This window comes from Neomonachus schauinslandi, chromosome 9 (genome assembly GCF_002201575.2).
Source record: "Neomonachus schauinslandi chromosome 9, ASM220157v2, whole genome shotgun sequence".
Lineage (NCBI taxonomy): Eukaryota > Metazoa > Chordata > Mammalia > Carnivora > Phocidae > Neomonachus > Neomonachus schauinslandi.
Genome location: NC_058411.1, coordinates 79,154,622 through 79,166,715, shown reverse-complemented (window position 1 = coordinate 79,166,715; position 12,094 = coordinate 79,154,622). Strand labels below are relative to the sequence as shown.

General features: G+C 40.1%; 1 pseudogene; it reads right to left on the bottom strand.

Annotated features, from left to right (window-relative positions):
• Positions 1–9,669: 9,669 nt before the first annotated feature.
• On the bottom strand, positions 9,670–10,391 carry LOC110585296 (annotated as a pseudogene).
• Between the last annotated feature and the right edge of the window lie 1,703 nt (positions 10,392–12,094).

The following is a 12,094-nucleotide window of genomic DNA, read 5'->3' as shown; positions in this document are numbered from 1 at the left end:
AGAGAGGGTGCTCATCTTTAAATTCGATCTCTTTCTTCCAATACTCATTGATTTTTATTTGGGTCCTTGTAATTTTAATAGACCTCTTTCCTGTAAAAATGTAAATAAACAAAGATAAAGGTGAATGTTTTCTTAAGCTGATTTTAGTTTTGAACAAAACATCTCTGAGAGGTCAAATTCAAGATAATTTCAGAATTCTAAACAGGTTTTATAACCTCTATTGGCAAGAGATTTGTATTTGCAGAATCCATAAAGCTTTTAAGGTATAGTTGATATTGAAACAATAATGACCCTGGAACAGGATATTTCCTGGAGATTAATGACCAGCTGGGAGGGGTTGATGGCCTGAGGTGTAGTTGAGGGCCATTAACCTCAGACAGTCATTAAAGCCCAGGAAATGTCCTATGTCTAGGTCGTTATTGTTATTATAAATTGAAAATGGAAAAAAGAAACAGGCATACAGATGATCTGAAGGGCGCCTCCATTTCCAATGGTTTGAACAGGGAGCGTTCTGGGAGAATTTATTCCCCCGTCCATTAGCCATCAAATCTGTCGGAATCCTGTGTCACATTGCCCTTCAAGTGATGGGTCTTTGTGCTGGAAATCCCTGAATTCCCCAGACAGAAGAGTTCCCTTGTTGTAGCTACCTTTGCTCAGAGTGACTGGATTAAACAAATAGTAATGGTGAATAGCTTTGCTACTGCTCTTTTTTTTTTTAATTTTAATTTTTTTAAATTTAATTTTATTATATTAATCACCATACATTACATCATTAGTTTTTGATGTGGTGTTCCATGATTCATTGTTTGCATATAACACCCGGTGCTCCATTCAGTACGTGCCCTCTTTAATACCCATCACCAGGCTAACCCATCCCCCCACCCCCCTCACCTCTAGAACCCTCAGTTTGTTTCTCAGAGTCCATAGTCTCTCATGGTTTGTCTCCCCCTCTGATTCCCCCCCTTCATTTTTCCCTTCCTGCTATCTTCTTTTTTTTTTTTTTTTAACATATAATGTATTATTTATTTCAGAGGTACAGGCCTGTGATTCATCAGTCTTACACAATTCACAGTGCTCACCATAGTACATACCCTCCCCAATGTCTATCACCTAGCTACCCCATCCCTCCCACTATCCACCACTCTAGCAACCCTCAGTTTGTTTCCTGAGATTAGGAATTCCTCATATCAGTGAGATCATATGATACATGTCTTTCTCTGATTGACTTATTTCGCTCAGCATAATACCCTCCGTTCCATCCACGTTGTTGCAAATGGCAAGATTTCATTCCTTTTGATGGCTGCATAATATTCCATTGTATATGTGTACCACATCTTCTTTATCCATTCATCTCTTGATGGACATCTTGGCTCTTTCCATAGTTTGGCTATTGTGGACATTGCTGCTATAAACATCAGGGTGCACGTACCTCTTTGGATCCCTACATTTATCTTTGGGGTAAATGCTCTTAATTGTACCCTACTTTGCCATCTCCTTGCTTCCCATGGGATCAGCTGTTTTCTTCTCTATTTAGCTGCAGTAAACTTCCTACAACTAAATTTTAAGCCCTTGAATATGTTGTCTGTGCTTATTTCCCAGGTTGTTGGGGGGTGTGTGAAAGTGCATGTTATTTGCTTTGCTGTTGTGCTGTCTTTAGTCAAGCTACATGTGGCATCCCAGCCCAATTCCTTATTTAATTTCCAAAAAGTACTATAATTCAGAGATATTTTTAATTCCCAACTAAGACGCCATGCTTAGTTTTGAATGCAGTAAGTTTCAGCTTTTATACTAATCCTGTAGTGGCAAATTCACCTTCCTCTTTTTTTTTTTTTCAAACAAAATATTCAAAATGGAGAAGTTATCACTTTAGGGTTTCCACTTAGGCTTCATAACAAATAGTTGGATATGAAATATTCAGCTGGAATATTCTGAAATAACTTGCCAAATTTATTTTATTCGTTGGCTATATGAAATTTCATGTAAGATTTATCCCTTCCCCCCTCCCCCCCAAAATCAGAGCAGTATGACCTGAGGATCATCAGGCTACCATTTCATTTAGTTAGTAGTCACAGCGTCTGAGCCATGTGTTGGATCAGCTCAAATTCATCACTGATGACTGTGAAAAAAAAAAAAAAGGAAAGAAAAACTCAAAATATTTCCCTTGATAACATTGGTCAGGAATATCAGCTTTATAGAAAAATAGCATTTCACTGTATAGTGCTAGGCTGCCAGTATAGTTAGGAATTTTATAAATATACGGTCCATTTTCAAAAGGTTCTTCTTCTCCCTGTAGTGGTACCTGAAATTCTTGTTGATTATGACTTTGGTCTAAGATATTGAAAGTCCCAGTTAAAATAGAAATGCTAAGTTTTCAACCATTGATATTTACCTTAATTTTAAGTTCTTAAATCTTCCAGACCACAAGTAACCTGGGGATTCAATATACTCAAAATAGTAAGATTAATAAATAATAAAGGGAAGTATTTATAAAAGTATTCTTTTTTCAAATCCCTATCCATGCAATCTATGAAATTCCTTTTCTTGGCAGGATCTTCAGAGTAATTCACATTCTTTTTGATGTCCCTAAAAATCTTTCTATTTCACCATTCCTTCTCATTTTAACACATTTTTATCAAACTTTTTTTTGTGCTAGTCTGTGCTCTGTTGCTTTCTAGAATCTCTTTATGCTGACATTTCTGGTGAGGTGGGCTGACTTTCATGCAGGCTGCAGAATTTGTTGTTGCCTTATAGTGGCACAACTCATGAAATGAATGTCACCCTATAATGTTGTTAGTGTTAGTCTGGTGAGGTGTGGAGTGTGGAAGAACACTCTTTCCACTAGCTACAACTGTTTTTTTTTTTTTTTTCCTTCCTATAACAATAATCTGATTTTGAGTTTTTATTTTCATAGTCTGCCTGTTGATTTCCTAATTTATCTTAATTTAATAATTCTTCTTCCCACCCCTTTGACTCCTATATTGCCCCTTCTAGTGGAATTTGGTGCAAGTTATTATGGGAATGGGTTGGGAGATATTACAAATGATGTTGTCCATGGTGACCTATAAAATCACCCCCTGGCCCTCTACTGAACTAGGCATCTTGAATCTCCCTTTGGGATGAAGTCCCTCCATATTTCACACTGCTGAAAAGTTCCAGGGCCCTCTCTCTGAGTGGTTACATAACCACATTTCTACTCCATCAGTCATTGCTTATTTATGAAGGCCCTGCAATCATCCTGGGTAGTCTACACAGAAGCACTCTGCCATATCTGAACTCTTGCATTACAAGGGGTAGACTAGAGACCCTTTGAGGACTCTGAATTCAGATTGTTTTTTCAAGTATTTTTATTGTGCTTCTGTAAGGGATACCAAAAGGTGTAAGTATCCTGAGTGTGCAACCACAATATAATCTAGGCAAGGGAGAGAAAATGAGACAACATATTGGGCTGCCCTTATTCGAAAAGATGAAGGCAGGGGAATACAGAACTATATTTGTTGAAGACTTTCGATTTATTTGGGTATACGCTTCTAATTTACTGCTCTTCTTCACTGTATTTTGATGTAATTATGTATTATAGTACTTCATTGTAAATAATTAATAACAGGTACCTTAGTAATATGTTGGCTAAGTTGCAGAAGGTTTCAGTCACTTTGAATTATTAAAATAGTCTTGTTTCAAAATTTTAATATTAAATTAAATTCAAAGCATTTTCCCCCTTCATTCTACACAGAATTGACTTCTTATTCTAGCTTCTGGCCAGGAGTTTTTCTGTCATGTTTAGGCAAGGTAGAAGGAAAGGGACAAGAGTAAATGCTTCCTATTTAACTGCCTGTGGTGAGATTGAGTTCTCTCACTGGTTGGTTGTCCTCATTTGTTTGGTTCAAGGTAATCATTACTGCCTTTGGGGGCAGGCATGTAGTTGTTTGTCCTCCCATATGTAGGTTCTTTGGAGGGTTTCCAAAGTCCTTCCCTTCCTAATGTATACTTCCTGATGTGAGAAATAAGGCTTTACACTCTCCACTTCCTTAACCCCTCCAAAAGTTGTCCACCCTAAAAACCTGGGTCCCTTTCCTGGTGGTCAGTCTTCTTGATGAAGTTTGGAAAGACAGCTAGAATTCAGCAACTTTTCTCCTGTCTATTCACCCTTTGGAAAGTCATCCATGTGTGACATGTCAAATAATGGGGCAGATAGCTTCACAGCTGCCTCTTCTCCCACCATGTTCTCCAATTCTCTTTCTATGGTTCAGGTAGCCCAGGTGTGCTGGCCAAACAGACTGCCAACTGGAAAATAAACTGCCCAACTTCCCTTCCTATAGACACCTCCTGTTCCTAATATGGATTGCTTCTGAACAACTTCCCGTGGTTTTAGGTAACAAGATAATCTACTTCCCTTCTCCCTCTTGGAATAGTGTCTCTTTAAAAGGCTACTCTTCTCACTACCCTCTAGGTTCTCTTTTTACATTGTCCAGGGAGAGGTGGTAATGCTTAGTAGTAAGGTTGTTCTAAACTGAAGTCTGTTAGCCCTGTAGGGATATTCTACATATCAGAATATGGGGGTCTTAGCTTGTTTTAGTCTTCAGCTTGGTCTTAGATGCAGTTTTGGGGAACCTAGAAAATTCCCAGTTGATAACCTACTTCAATCCAGAGGAAAAAGAAAGGGGGGAGAATATGAAATAAAATCACTATTGCTGTGTCTATCCTAAAAGAATGAAATCAGAGTCATATAACTAAAGGTAAGTGGGCTGAAATTAATATGAACCATTTGGGGGAAATTTGCTGGCCCAGAAAGGGTACGGCTTGCCAGATATCCTACAAGGAGTCCAGAGGGATGAGACTCCTTTCAAGGACAGCTGGTGAAATATCAATAGTTAACAGAGAAAACAAAAGTCACATTCTGCTCCTGTTGGCTCTGAGAACCTGATCTCCCTTCTGGAAAGGGTAGAACTGAAAATATGAAAATAGAATTAAGTTTCAAGGGAGTAGGGGAAACAGAGAACACCATGATCTTCCCATGACATGATTTTCATTGCTCCAGAGGATAAAAGTAGTTACCAAGAGTTGAGTCAGCATAGTAAATTCAGCATCAGATGCTGAGTCACTATAAAAAGGAACTATCACCTGGAGCTCTGAGGCCTCTGAGCTCTGTGCCTGCCCAATGCACTCTCACTGCAGGTTTTCAACGAGAGAAGGAATGACTCTCTGTCCTAGATCACACGATGTGATAGCTGTGTTAGGAGAAATGTTGATGCACGGTACCTCTGAAATCCTTTCCAATTAGAGTAGCTTTTGAGTCTGTGACAGTCTACACCTACTAAGAGTTCCTATATTTCTGAGAAAATGGGTTTGTTTACTGCCTTTTTGACCTAATGATATAATGAAAATATTTTACTATGCTTTTAAAATCTTCATAAATGTCATTTTTAAAGACATGATTTTTGAAGTTTCTTATATGTAATGTTTTATCTTTACTTCAGATTATTCCTTAGGATAGATTCCTAAGTGTGGAATTATTGTAACTAAGTGTTGGAGCCTTTAAGTGTATGTGTGTTTGTGTGTATTTATATATATGTCTTTTTTAAAAATTTTATTTTATTATGCTATGTTAATCACCATACATTACATCATTAGTTTTTGATGTAGTGTTCCATGATTCATTGTTTGCGTATAACACCCAGTGCTCCGTTCAATACGTGCCGTCTTTAATACCCATCACCAGACTAACGCATCCCCCCACCCCTCTCCCCTCTAGAACCTTCAGTTTGTTTCTCAGAGTCCATAGTCTCTCATGGTTCATTTCCCCCTCCGATTTCCCCCTCTTCATTTTTCCCTTCTTACTATCTTCTTTTTAACATGTAATGTATTATTTGTTTCAGAGGTACAGGTCTCTAATTCATCAGTCTTACACAATTCACAGTGCTCACCGTACCATATACCCTCCCCAATGTCTTATCACCCAGCTACCCCATCCCTCCCACCCCTCACACTCCAGCAACCGTCAGTTTCCTGAGTTTAAGAATTCCTCATATCAGTTGAGATCATATAATACATGTCTTTCTCTGATTGACTTATTTCGCTTAGCATAATACCCTCTAGTTCCATCCACGTCATTGCAAATGGCAAGATTTCATTTTTTTGATGGCTGCATAATATTCCATTGTATATACATACCACCTCTTCTTTTCTTTCTTTCTTTTTTTTTATTCTTATGTTAATCCCCATACATTACATCGTTAGTTTTAGATGTAGTGTTCCATGATTCATTGTTTGTGCATAACACCCAGTGCTCCATGCAGAACGTGCCCTCCTCAATACCCACCACCAGGCTAACCCATCCTCCCACCCCCCTCCCCTCTAGAACCCTCAGTTTGTTTTTCAGAGTCCATCGTCTCTCATGGTTCGTCTACCCCTCTGATTTCCCCCGCTTCATTCTTCCCCTCCCGCTACCTTCTTCTTCTTTTTTTTTTTTTCTTAACATATATTGCATTATTTGTTTCAGAGGTACAGATCTGAGATTCAACAGTCTTGCACAATTCACAGCGCTTACCAGAGCACATACCCTCCCCAGTGTCTATCACCCAGTCACCCCATCCCTCCCACCCCACCCCCCACTCCAGCAACCCTCAGTTTGTTTCCTGCAATTAAGAATTCCTCATATCATATACCACATCTTCTTTATCCATTCATCTGTTGATGGACATCTAGGCTCTTTCTATAGTTTGGCTATTGTGGACATTGCTGCTATAAACATCGGGGTGCACGTACCCCATCAGATCACCACATTTGTATCTTTGGGGTAAATACCCTGTAGTGCAATTGCTGGGTCATACAGTAGCTCTATTTTTGACTTTTTCAGGAACCTCCATACTGTTTTCCAGAGTGGCTGCACCAGCTTGCATTCCCACCAACAGTGTAGGAGGGTTCCCCTTTCTCTGCATCCTTGCCAACATGTGTCGTTTCCTGACTTGTTAATTTTAGCCATTCTGACTGGTGTGAGGTGGTATCTCATTGAGGTTTTGATTTGGATTTCCCTGATGCTGAGTCATGTTGAGCACTTTTTCATTGTGTCTGTTGGCCATTTGGATGTCTTCTTTGGAAAAGTATCTGTTCATGTTTTCTGCCCATTTTTGATTGGATTATTTGTTCTTTGGGTGTTGAGTTTGATAAGTTCTTTATAGATTTTGGATACTAACCCAATATCTGATATGTCATTTGCAAATGTCTTCTCCCATTCTGTCCATTGTCTTTTGGTTTTGTTGACTGTTTCCTTTGCTGTGCAAAAGCTTTTTACCTTGATGAAGTCCCAATAGTTCATTTTTGCCCTTGCTTCCCTTGCCTTTGGTGATGTTTCTAGGAAGAAGTTGCTGCAGCTGAGGTCGAAGAGGTTACTGCCTGTGTTCTCCTCTAGCATTTTGATGGACTCCTGTCTCACATTTAGGTCTTTCATCCATTTTGAGTCTATTTTTGTGCGTGGTGTATGGAAATGGTCCAGTTTCATTCTTCTGCATGTGGCTGTCCAATTTTCCCAACACCATTTGTTGAAGAGACTGTCTTTTTTCCATTGGACATTCTTTCCTGCTTTGTTGAAGATTAGTTGACCATAGAGTTGAGGGTCAATTTCTGGTCTCTCTATTCTGTTCCATTGATCTATGTGTCTGTTTTTGTGCCAGTACCATACTCATGGATTGGAAGAACAAATATTGTGAAGATGTCAATGCTACCTAGAGCAATCTACACATTTAATACAATCCCTATCAAAATACCATCAACTTTTTTCAAAGAAATGGAACAAATAATCCTAAAATTTGTATGGAACCAGAAAAGACCCCAAATAGCCAGAGGAATGTTGAAAAAGAAAAGCAAAGCTGGTGGCATCACAGTTCCGGATTTCAAGCTCTAGTACAAAGCTGTCATCATCAAGACAGTATATATGTCTTTCTTCAGTCTCTCCTTGCCCTCTGTGTGGGGGCCAGTTTCAGATTTTACCCAGGAAGCTCCTGAGGTTTTCAACCAACAGAAGTATCTGTGCAGAATTATATTCCCACAAGCAGTGCTTCAGAGTGCTTCTCTTATCTCATCTTTGTTTCTGTGTTGGATGATTATCACAATTTTGGGTAAATATTTGGGTGAAAAATGGTATCTAAAATATGCTTCAGTTTTATTTCTTTGATAATGTGATATATTTAAAATTTTTCATATTTATTAGCCATTTTATCTGACTCTTACTCATTTTTTTATGAGGTAAAATACCAATTTATCTAAGTAACTTATATACTTATAAAAATTTATGTACTTATCACATATATATGAGAAACCTCACCAAAAAGGGGAATTGGGTAGGGAAAGAAACTTTAAAAGATCAGCACACTGTCAGCCCAAAGACTGTAGGGTTCTCAGCCAGACAGGGTGGCCAATGTGCCCCAACCCCCCCCCTTTTTTTGCCCCCAAAAAGCAAAGTTTCAAAATAGTATAAAATTTAAAAACCATTCTGTACATAAGCTATTCAAGATTTCTCTAGCACTCACTGATACAAAGCATGATGAGATGGCATTTTTAGAGACAGCAGCTTCAGACCCCGAAAAGAGTGATAAGGTGAGTTTATTTCATTTGGCTAAATCAGTGGCAAACACAATTTTCTTTTTTCTTTCAAGGAGGCTGGAAAGCATGTAAGTGGTCACCTCAACATAAGGGGGACATGATGAACCATTCTGTGAGTGGTTGGGAAAGGGGTAAAGAAAGGACAAGGGGTTGGTCTCAGGTAGAGGTCTCAATATCTTATTTGTTTGGTCACTTCTGATGAAAAAAAATTAAAAGTAAAGTTTTTCAAAGATAAGCTGAATACCTGAGCCATACTCATTTTGGCTAACTCCTTCTGGAATCACCTTTCTAATTTGGCTGGTATATTGAACAGAGCAATGATGTTTCCCAGAATGGGTCTCCTTCTGGGCTCTGGCTCTCAGTAAGGCAGGCCCCTTTTGCTTTCCTTCCTCTGTGGAGAGGGCAGTATGCATTAAGCTGAAAAGTGACTTTCCAGATGTGAGGAAGGGGTTAGACTGCTGCTTCAGAACTGCGGAATTATTTAGAATGTTTTACAAATGGTCACTACATCAACAGCAATGAAAAAGGTAATTACAAAGTGTGTACATCACAACATACTTTTTTAAAAAAAATATTTATTTATTTGAGAGAGAGCGAAAGAGAATGCACAGAGGGAGGGGCAGAGGGAGAGAGAGAATCTCAAGCAGACTCCCAGCTGATCATGAGTCCATTGTGGGACTGGTGGGGCTTGATCTCACTATCCTGAGATCGTGACCCTGAGATCATGACCCTGAGATCATGACCTGAGCCGAAATCAAGAGTTGGACACTTAACTGACTGAGCCACCCAGGCGCCCCCATTACAACATACTTTTAAGGACACTTCACATTGTGCTCACATTCCCTTAAATATTATTCCCAAAGGTGCTCAGCCTCAAGCCTGACTGCAATCCCTGGGGAGAGATGGACACTAGTGAAAAAGACACTGGGGTTGGGGTGGGAAAAATGGCAAAAGGAGAAAGCAGCCTTTCAGTTAAAGATCAGCCATCAGTTTCAAGGCCAGCTTTGGGCAGGCTGGCCTCAGGCTGGAGCTGGTGTCAGGGGGAAGACAGCTGCAGGGTGGGACTGGGGTGCTCTACATACCATTCAGGTCAGGCAGGAGCTGATCTGGCATCCTTTGTGTGCAAAGGTGCTCCTTTTTGGTGCATTTCAGCTTATCTTCCAAATCATCAATTATCTTCTCTAGCTTGGCTACCAATCTCTCAGCAAACTCAGCATGGGTCTCTGCCTGCTTGAGTTTATCAGTAAGAATCTTTATCTCTTCTGCATATTTGTCTCCCTTTTGAGAGTACTTTTCTTCTGCAGCACTCAGACACTTTAGGTTCTGGTCCATCAGTCTTTTCTGCTCATCCACCTCCTCACAGTGGAGTCTGCCAGCTCATCTCGGTCCTTTTTACATTCCAGGTCCCCCTCAGTAATCACCAACTTCTGAGCCACCCCTTCATACTTCTCATCTGCTTCTTCTGCATAGTGCTCAGCTTGCTTGAATTGGATTTCCTGGAGTTCCATCTTTTCTTCATCTCTTAAGGCTCAGTTTTCAGTAACCTTCATACTTTTACTCTCATCAGCAGCTTTCTCGGCTTCCTCCAGCTTTTGCAGGGCATGGTCCAGCTCTTCTTCAACCAGCTGGATTCTCTGGTTCCAGGAGGCCACCTCAGCCTCAGCCTGCTCCTGGGCCCACCTTTCCACCTCCACTTCCTGCTGTAGGTGCTCGGCCCTCTCCTCTGCATCATTGGCTTGCTGCTGCAGAACCTGCAAGTTGTACTTCACTGCCTCGATGGTGGTGATCCCGGGCATGGTGCCCTCCCGGCCCCTGCCAATGCTTAGCTTCCTGCCTCCTCCACTCAGAGCTGCAGCCGCTTCTCTGTAATGCTTTTTGGTTATATGAAACAGAAAGCCACTTCAACTAGCTTAACAAAAAATGGGAATTTCCTGACTCACTGATGGCTCCCAAGAACTACCTTACGTAGTGCTGAGTTCAGGGACTTGATATCATCATCCAGACTCAGACTGTCCATTTCTCAGCTTGGATGTCCTCTGGACTGATGCAATTCAGTCAGATCTTTCCTCTTGGTGACAAAATGACCATGCAGAGATCCAGTCTTCTTAATCACTCAGTGAAGGAAGTGTCTCTTTTCCAGTCATTGTAGTACAGTCTCTCAAATGAGTATCACTGGGTGGACACAGCCACGTGCTCATTCCTGACACAGTCATTCTGCCCAGGAATATAGAATGTGGGAATGGCCATATTGACCTTGTTCATCCACTTTTGGAGGGATAGAGACATTCAAAAAAGCCAAGAGGGAGCACATTGTTAGCCCAAAGGAAAATTAAGGTTCTGCTACAAAAAAATTAGATGTCTTTTACAGTTTTAATTTTGCTCAAGGTGTTTTCTCATATAAAGACAAAGTATTATGTGGTCAAATTAAAGTTTTCCTATAATTTCTTATCTAACTTTAAAGCTTAAAAAGTCACAGAATCAATAAAAATACTTTCTATTTTCTTCAGTTTTTATGGTTTATATTTTTGCACTTACCTTTTTTTTTTTTAAAGATTTTATTTGAGAGAGAGAGAGTGAGCCTGCAGAGCAGTGGGAGGGAGAGGCAGAGGGAGAAGCAGACTCCCCACTGAGCAGGGAGCCTGATGTGGGACTCGATCCCAGGACCCTGAGCTCATGACCTGAGCTGAAGGCAGATGCTTAACCGACTGAGGCATCCAGGTGCCCCTGCACTTATCTTTTAATTAAACTAGAATTAAATAGACTTAAAAGCCAAATAAATTACTAAATATTTCAGTAATATTTATTGCTGAAACTGATTTATCAACATTTATAATATATAAATTTTAATGAACACTACTTTCTATTTCTTTTTTTTTTTTTTTTTTTAAAAAGATTTTATTTATTTATTTGAGAGAGCGAGAATGAGAGAGAGTACATGAGAGGGGGGAGGGTCAGAGAGAGAAGCAGGGTCCTCGCCGAGCAGGGAGCCCGATGCGGGACTCGATCCCGGGACTCCAGGATCATGACCTGAGCCGAAGGCAGTCGCTTAACCAACTGAGCCACCCAGGCGCCCCACTACTTTCTATTTCTAAGTCATTTATTGACTTTTTCTGTTTTTTAAAGATTTATTTATTTATTTATTTTTATTATTATGTTATGTTAATCACCATACATTGCATCATTAGTTTTTGATGTAGTGTTCCATGATTCATTGTTTGCATATAACACCCAGTGCTCCATGCAGTACGTGCCCTCTTTAATACCCATCACCAGGCTAACCCCCCTCCCCCCACCCCCCTCCCCTCTAGAACCCTCAGTTTGTTTCTCAGAGTCCATAGTCTCTCATGGTTCGTCTCCCCTCCAATTTCCCTCCCTTCATTCTTCCCTTCCTGCTATCTTCTTCTTTTTTTTTTTTTTTAACATATAATGTATTATTTATTTCAGAGGTACAGGTCTTACACAATTCACAGCGCTCACCATAGCACATACCCTCCCCAAT